The sequence below is a fragment of the Ctenocephalides felis genome, unplaced genomic scaffold, assembly GCF_003426905.1.
Source record: "Ctenocephalides felis isolate EL2017-DRISC unplaced genomic scaffold, ASM342690v1 CF-g0.4_SCAFFOLD_01886, whole genome shotgun sequence".
NCBI lineage: Eukaryota > Metazoa > Arthropoda > Insecta > Siphonaptera > Pulicidae > Ctenocephalides > Ctenocephalides felis.
The window spans coordinates 164,362,868-164,372,480 of NW_020538040.1; the positions used below are offsets into that span (position 1 = coordinate 164,362,868).

General features: G+C 33.3%; 1 pseudogene; it reads right to left on the reverse strand.

The window, feature by feature from the left end:
- Positions 1 to 130: 130 nt before the first annotated feature.
- Positions 131 to 9,208, reverse strand: LOC113376182 (annotated as a pseudogene).
- Positions 9,209 to 9,613: the final 405 nt, after the last annotated feature.

A 9,613-nucleotide genomic window follows, 5' to 3' on the forward strand; every position in this document is an offset into this window, starting at 1 on the left:
CCTCGTCACCTGACCCACTTGACAAACTCGTAGGGCGAAGGAGCCCTTCGAGACAGATTCAAGGCACTGGAGGCGGCCTCGTATGGATAATGTGCGACGGGAGACGTCACAAAAAGTTCTTGCTCGCTTTCTACCCACGGTATGCGCTTGATTTATAACACTTAGCGCCGGACTGGTTGATTGAAAACCCATGGCAGCGTTTGGATGCGTGGGACCTGCTGGACTTGGACTTTGAGGGTAGAGAAGGGTTGGCCACCACCGTTAGCGGCATTTGACAATTTTGCGCGTTTGTTATACTCAATACTTGCTCGTTGGACGGCAGTGTGGCTAGAACTTGGTCGACGCTGATCACACTTTCGCCGCATATGTTATATTTATCTTTGATGGCATCTAATTGTGCCTTGAGGACGTGGTTTTCTTTGCTCAATTCTACAACACGTTGTGTTCTAAGATCATGTCATTGAAATCTTCGCTTCTCACGGGACCTCTTGGCCCGCCTCGTTGTTGCGACGCCGCCTATCCCAATAGCTGTCGTCCTTTTTGTTATCGGGAATAAATTCGCGTTGTTTACGCTGTGAGAATAGTTCTTTGCGTTTGAGATGAGCGGCCATGTCGTATTGTCCGTTCTGGTGGCTGAAGGAATCGGAGCCCGGGGATCCTGGTGATCCTCCGTCGTGGACGTAGCCCACTGGGATGTGGGAGTGGCTGTGGCTGTGCGAGTGGCCGTGCGAGTCTGTCATGTTGCCGGCCGCGTTGTGGCTGTGCGCGGTCTCTCCGTTCACGGGGGAAGCACTCTGCTGTCTGGCGACGAATTCCGCCACCATCATGTGTTGTCTTAACACATCTGAAAATCAAAGAAAATACATCAATAAATCGATTCGTAAAACTCGAAAAAGAACATCATGCACAATTAATAATAAAATTTATCATTATTAAAATTACATTACGGTTAGTACGACCGTTAGATGCGATTTGAATTGATTGATGGTTGTTCAGAAATGTTCTAAAAAAGTGTGGGTTTCAATGATGCCGTAAAATGCAAGGAATTAAGCACAAAATATTGAATTAATTGATTTAGCATTTTGCATTCGTTTTTTCGCCTATTGTACCTATTGGAGGACCGATTGTACCTATTAGTTGTGAATTTGATCTGAAATAGTATTATGAAAGAAACTCTGAAGAACTTTGGTCTATCGGACCAGAGAGAGATTTAAAACAGTGTTCGCATAGTAGGTCAGTTAGCCCATTGCGTTTTTCATTGTGTTGGTGATGTGCTTGTGAACAGGCGCTTAGAGTACCGTTAGGAGTTCCACTTATATCTCGGATGTCATGGTTATTGCCTTTCTGCTTTAACACACTACTGACACAGAATTGCGCTCTGGAACCGCCAATAAACGAATTTTAAATATAATTCAATGGTTTTGCGATGAATTACAGTTTGGTCTTAGGGACAAATGGAAAACTGACGAGTTGTGCAGCCTAACGACTGGAATCATCTGGAAAAGCAATGCAGATCACCACTCGGTTTTTCAATTGCCATTTATTCAGATTGTACTTTCGTACCAAACATGGGTGGCAGACAGTTTTTATTTCCACTGATTATGAGATTAAGAGATTTTTAATGCGAGGGCATTAACAAAACATCCTGTTGAGTTTGTGATATAATATTTATAATTTAATTTCACTCAAACGGTTGAATTACAATTTCAATTCATTGTTTAGTAAATTCAGTTCCTTATCAATTATAAATTTCATTAACAACGTCTCTATTGAATATTTATAAACTTTCATTCTATGTTTTGGTTGTAATTGACGTCAACTTTCTATAACATGAATTTGAGAACTAGTCCACACGGAATTAAGTTTGTCTTAATCTTTTCACCATTGAATATAACTGTGTCATTGCAAAGACGAATATTTGGAAGTTGCAATAAGCGTTATTGTAGAACTGTTAGCAAAGAAATTTTAATTGAGAGTATGAATAATTGAATACTATTCAATACAAACCAATTGTTATATATAGCTGTTTATAGCTATATTCATATGAACACGTTTAGCTCCATGTCAGTATATGTGTCTGACGCTGAGAAATTCTACAGGAGCCAGTTTTACACACCCAATTTGGTAGAAGAAATAAAAGTTTTTAATATAGGGCCATGAAAACATCGTTTTCCAGGAATTGTGGATATTCTTTAATACATTAAGTTTTCCTTTATCCATTTTGGCAAAAAAAAATCTTTGATACATTAAGTTTTCTTTATCCATTTTGGCAAAAAAAAATCTTTGATACATTAAGTTTTCTTAATCATTTTAACTAAATTTCTAAAGTTACCATGGTCCATGTGATTTTTTCTAATATCGTGGCGATTAACGTGTTAATCAAAATATAGCCTTTTGTCAAACATTTCAAGTGCATCAAATATTAACTGTTCTTGAAATGTATGTTAAATAGAGTAAGAGAAATATACGGGCGATATGAGCGGATATATTGTAAATGTATTCTAACGGCTTCACGGATCCGTCTTTATGTGACGGAAGGCATAAAGTGTATATAAAACTTATTGATTATATAAATACAATCTTTAACCATGTCGTCAATTGATCTAATTATAGCACAAGGCACAAATAAAATTATAATGGATTATAAAAAAGATTATTTTAATATGCGCAATGACAAAAAAGCAAATAATTCAGAGTTGCAATTGTAACACAAACAACGTTTTTAAATTGTGTTATGAAAATATTTATTTAGTGCAGTTATATCGTCAATAGGTTTTATAACGCAAAAATTGCGTTTACACAGCGGAATGTCTAGGTCAATTTCAGGTATCAGAGGTTCTCAAACTTAGCCCCGAGATATTTTTATTGAGGAAGGTCATAAGAAGTAAAATCTATAAAAAATTTATGATGAAATTAACTGCAATACAATTTGATGTTTAACATTAGGTTTTTATTTATATTCGAAATTTTTCAATAATAAAATTATCGAGTATTTTACCATTTTACAATCTTGATTAAATGCGTCAACTTTTGATGCAATTTGCCAACACACTCCAGTAATATTTTCAAAAAATAGAGTGCATTACAGAATCGACTGATTTTAAAATTTTTAAATTCATACTTCAACAAAAAGTCTTAAATCTTGAAAACTTGGTGCAATGTGTTATTATTTTATACTACGGTTGTAGAAATGTTATTCACGGTTAAGGTTCCAAAGTTTAAATAAACAAAATTAATAAAGATTAACCACAATAACCGAAAATTTATGATAATTTCACCAAAGCTCTAGTTTGCACTTAAAAGCTCATAATTTCCAAACAACGTGAGATATAAATATTTTTTTCAAGACCCAATCCAATCACCCTGTTTCGGTTGGCGTTAAGTTCTGGGACACCCTGTATATATATATATATATATATATATATATGTGTGTATGTATATACTCGTATATAGCTAATTTTTTATTGCTCAACTTGCAAAATTATATTTTATAACTTGCTGTATTAAAAATGTATAATTTGAATGACTTGAATGGTAATGTAATACTCAAAACAGTAGAAAAGTTAATTATAATTTTTTTTGTATATAGTATAATATATTTTTTTTACATATAACGAGCTGTAGTGCAGACTTCTTAAAAGACTTGTTTTTTTTACAAATGGCTCAGTTATCCTATTGTTGAATTTATCATCACAATATCTATAATAATGATGAATTTCTATTGATATCTAATGAACATATTGCTATCTATATTTTCAAGTAAAAACCTATGCCACTGCTTTATATCAAGCTGCCCCCTGCCCGAGTATCGAGTCTGGAACCTCCGATTCCATGTCCATAGCTCTAACTACTAGGCCACGAGGGAGCCAATTACAATATCATATAGTGTAATCATTTGCTATTATCAAATTCCAAGTTAATTTTCTAATAATGCAGATTTCAGTTTGGGAAATCCCATCGTGAATGGATGAATGATGTAATACTTATGGCATATTACAAACCGATAAACACAGAGTAGCGTAATTTAGCAGAGGCACACATCATATTATGCAATATTACAAGTTTAATTTGTGTTGTTGACTATCTCGAGTACGCGCGACATTTCGTACAGATAAAAAATTCTTTAAGACGTTAATTGCCACGATAGGATAAGAAAAATTTTCACATGAGGCATGGTAACTTTATCAGATAATTTAGTTAAAAGTGTATCAAGGAAACTTAATGTATCAAAGACAATTCTTTTTTGACAAAATTCCTGGAAAACGCTATTTTTCATGTCACACATATACGACTGACATGGCCTTAAACTTTTTATCTCCATCACCAAAGCGCGTATGTCAGATATACATGGTCTGTTCAAAAAGTACCCGGAATTACTAATAATTAAATTTCGCGGGTCTGGAGTGTCTGATTGTCAAATTTTTTTTTTATTGTGTTGGTATACATGCCCCTAAAGTATGATGAAATTTTCAGCTATATTCACTGTTTACTTTGTCTGTGGTAGTCGCTAAGGTTCGACGTGTTTTTCTGAGCTCGGCGATTTTTACAATGGAAGAATTGAAAAAGTCAAAGAATTTGTATTAAATTTTGCGTAAAAAATGAAAAAAAAAGTGTTGCAAAGTGCAAAAATTCACCAGATATGGCTCCGTGTGACTTTTTCCTATTCCCAAAGTTGAAGAGACCCATGAAAGGACGGCGGTTTCATATCAAGGACATATCAAAAAGTGAATATCAAGGGTGCTTCGAAAATTGGAAAAAACGCTGGCATAAGTGTCTTATATCTGGGGGGGACTACTTTGAAGGGGACCACATTAATGTAGACGAATAAATAAATATTTTTTTGAAAAAACGAAAATTACGAAAACTTTTTGAACAGACCTCGTATATGTCTGACATGGCTCATTGTAAAGTTAATTTTATCCCCTTCATTACATTATCAACTTAGTGTATATAGTGCATCACATTTTTTATAACAAATTTTTTAATCACATTTTAATCAATTTTGTATTTCATGAAATATAATTTTTTAATCAATTTTTATGTATTTGTCAATACAATGATACTAATCCCATGAATCACGTTGATTGCTATATGATAATAGACGTATGACATACGACATTTATCAATCGGAAGTATTCCACGATTGTCGGCAATGCTCGTTCATTAAGTGACGTCACAGTTCTCTTCTATCTTTGTTCACTTATTTTGCGCTCGACTTGCAGTCCATGTAGTATAAGGTCTATATAATAAAGTCATAACAAAAACCTGATGTCTTATAATATTTTAATTTTTATGAATGTAAAAAAAACCTGATGTCTATAATATTTTAATTTTTATGAATTGATATTTATTTTTGTTTTTTTTTCCTAGCAGTCAAGATACAATGAAATTTTATAAGATATTTTTACACGAAAAAAGATAAAAAAAATAAGTTAGAATAGAAAAAAAAAAAATTAGAATGGAGAGGAGAGTAGAATGGAGTCTTCATTTAACTTCCGAATAAATGATTCACTTTGTCGTCGTTGTTTATCTGTCGTGATACCGATTTCACGTCGATATTCCGTAATCGTTTAATTGTTTTCTTGTATCTCTTATTATTGTGAACTATAAAATATAAGAATGAAATTTTCCGATGAGTGCGCGTTTAGCCCAGGAGTCTTGTTGATCAAAACAACTCATTATTACGTCAGACCAAAGTCTGTATGTTGCGCATTAAGAACACATACGTGCTAACCATTATTATTATGCGCAAGTAAATATCTTGTAATAAATCATAACGAAACACAAAGATGTGTTTCAGTGCATTTCTGCAACAGAATTCGCAGGAAAGACATATTTGTGCGAGACGAACAATGCGCGTGCATGTGCATGGCCGCGGTATATTTTCGGTTAATAGCATCCAATAATATGTCACTCACTGCGTAGTAGCGAGAAAATTCCGAAAATTATAGTCATGAACAATTGTTTTGTATTTTCCCATTTGTAATTAAAACCAGAAACCTCGAAGGCTTGCTTTATTTTGATGCAAAATGTCACATATTCTTCTCATGAGCCATACAAAGTATTGTATCTGCAACTCCGATCTTGCAAAAAAATCATTCTGTCACGTAAGTCTGGATTTCCAAGCATTTAGTTATTAATCCAGATGTGTACAGAATTATTTTTGTAACCAAACTCTCAATGCCATATTGTGGAAGAACTTATTCATTACTCAATACAGTTACGATTGCATGAAATTATGACTTTCTTATTAGAGTCGCATATAGGTCGAAATATTGATTTTCAGCTAATGATTAAATAAATTATTCCACATTTAAAATAAACTCGAGGTTATACGTTTGCAAAAACGGTCATAATTGAAAATTACTCCGCGTATATTGGCGAAGAGAAAAACATCCACACAATAATAAAAACATATTTGCGCACATATTTTATAGTAGACATCAACAACTATTTATGCGAAATAATGGTAAAGTTTATTAACTAAATTTTCTTTCCAAACCTATATGTTCAAATAATAATGTATTTTTTTCTTTATGCACTACCCTACTCATAAATACAATGTATATCTTATATTAACCAGATGATAGAATTACTGATTCGGTTTATAGGCTTGACTGTAACGATTGTAATATGTGCTATATTGGGGAAAGTTCGCTATATATACAAAAGAGTATATATATATATATATATATATATATATATATATATAATTTAATTATCATGATATAATTCTATATCAGTTTCAACTAATTTTTGCAATAGTTTTTAAATACTCATTTTTTCCTTTGGTGAATTTTTGCAGTATTTTCTAAATGCTCTATTTTTTTCTGGTAAGAAAATTTCGCATTATTACATTACAAAATATACATTTTTTTAATTTAATGTTTGTTTTCAGTATTTAAAGCTTATAATTTAGTTATTCTGCACGATTACATTAACAATTTCAATTAATTTTTGCAATAATTTTTAAATGCTCTATTTTTTCTTCAGATGATTTTTTGCAACGATCTTTAAATGCTCTCTTTTTCTGGTGATTTTTAAATTATCTGGTAAGACAATTTCGCTTGGGAATTTCGAAAACTATATGGAATTTTCGATTTTGCAAATACTCTGTATTCGTATTTACAGTAAAAATTGTATTATTCAAATTACTCAATTGCAGAAGTTTAGGTCAACTTACAGACAACGAAATAAGTCTCCCCACTTGCACGTTACAAAATTAATTCGATTTGAATTGCTTTTGGCACATTCGTCTATCGTTTTTTACCTGTATCGCGCGCGTTACTCGAACGATACTAATACTAACACTCTTTTAAAATTATGTAACACAACGGTTTCATTACAAACTATAATATAAAGTATGACATAAGTTAAAATTAGATAATGAGGCCAAAACACGAATACAAACTGGCGTAGCACTATGCGCACGTGGCTGAGCGTGTATTCGTTGGCATACTTCACTGTTCTGTACAAGGACAAGCGATTTGAATGGTTTCTGACTTTATGTATTATTATATTACTTCATAGAACCGCTATTAGTCAAGTGCAAAAACATAGAGTATTGCACGAATTGAAATCGCAGACAGCTCATGATGGAAGACCGACTATTGCTTTTGATTTTGTATGATTTCTAGAGCAAAGTTAACTTGACGTCTGCACGGAAAGTTCGATGCACCAAGCGTATTATCCCATTTTTAAGATTACTTCCTTATAATAATTAAAAAGACTAATATCTAGGAAAATTCCTGCCTTAATATTCAGCAAGTCTGAGCAAGTCGCAATTATCACGACCTTTGGATCAATAAGTCACCCACGAAAACCTCTTTATTGGAATTGATTCTAAGGATTTCTTTAAAATATGTCGTTGTACAAAGGCAATGAAATTACTACAAGCTTGGCAGTTGAACACGGAAGAACATAAAAATAATACTAATAATACAAAATCCATAAAATTTATTTATTTCACTTCCGCATCATGTCCTCCATCAAATAACTAATCAAGTTATTATTCTTCAAAACGAGAACTTTCGCTACCCGAAATATTCCAAGATCAAGTTACGTGGTCTGCTAGAACATATATCGTGTTTGATAACATTTTGAAATTTACACTTGCTACGAAGTTCCTTGACCCAAAAACGTATTTTAAATAGATCGAATTAAACTATACGAAATGTAAATGTGTTACCACTTCCGTGATCGATAATTATCGACTATATTGTTCTAGAAAATTTTTGGCAATAGTAATTGAAAATTGCTTTGGAAAATCTATTTCCACAAAGCTCAGAAACATCCATAACTTGTACTTGTGCTTTTTGGCGCTGCGCATTCACCGTCATGTGGTTTTCCTGATAAAATGACTCATGCGATGTGTAATGGTAATTTTGCCAACTAGATTGGCATTCAACAAATATTAGAACTTTTCATAGAAAAAATGTAAAGTGTGTGCTAGTATTTTTTATCACGAAGGGCATAAGTAGGACATTTCACGGACATAATCCACAGGTCAAAATATACAGCAGATTAATTTAAAAATTAGAATTAATTACATTCGAAATCTAACGTATTTTGTGACGACCTCGATTTGATATTGTTAAGCACGCGTACCGATGACTTTGGATGTTTAAATTTGGTAACATAGCACACAGTTACTCGTCTAACTGTAACATCCGTTGAAGAGAAAGAAATAATTGCTAGATAATATAAATCCGCAACTCAGGTATGATGAATAAGAATAACGCTGGATGTGATTTTTAAGACGGTCGTTACGGATAATTGAAATGTTCGAGATCACGATGCGTCGACATGAAACGTGTTCGGTAGTCATGTTATTTAATAAAGTCATTGAAATAAACGCGTCAAGTTGCAGCGATCATCACTGCGTTTAACATTGAAACAGCAATTAAATCTTGTTTACTACGATAGTACATATATTACGAGTATATTGGCGTCATGCGCGTCACAGAATGTGTGCGCTCGCGGCACACGTGCGTCCCTACTGGGAAAACAACTCTACGAATTAACTAACAACAGCACATAATACCTATGTGCTACGCTATGACGATGATCAACTATTTTTAGTACTCACCAATTTTTAAAGGTTTTAATTTAACGTTTTCCAAATAAATAGCCAATGTGTGACGCACTCGTAGAATTTCTACAAAACTCACTTAATTTGTCGTTTATCAACGACAGTGCACAATGTCACACACAGAACACAAAATTTATATAAAAATAATTTTAAATGTTAATTTCACTTGAACGTTTTAATTATTTCCACACAATGTAATATTGCACAAGACCATGTAATATCGTAATATTTAAATAACTGGCGATCCTCGATCCGCGATGCTAATTACTTGAGACTTAATAGCAAACTGTACTCGCGTGGTGATGTCGAACGATAGACTGCATGCTTAGTATCTGGTGCCTGGTGGGGAAACACCGACTTGCAACGCCTCAATGATCTGACGAGTAGAAGGGATACCGACGCACACAAATACAGTTAACGAACATAGTGCAAATCAGGGTTTTACATATTTAATAATCGTCTATTGTTTTTAAATTGGATTCCGAACATGTAATATATCGCATCATCTTTGTTTTCACAAAA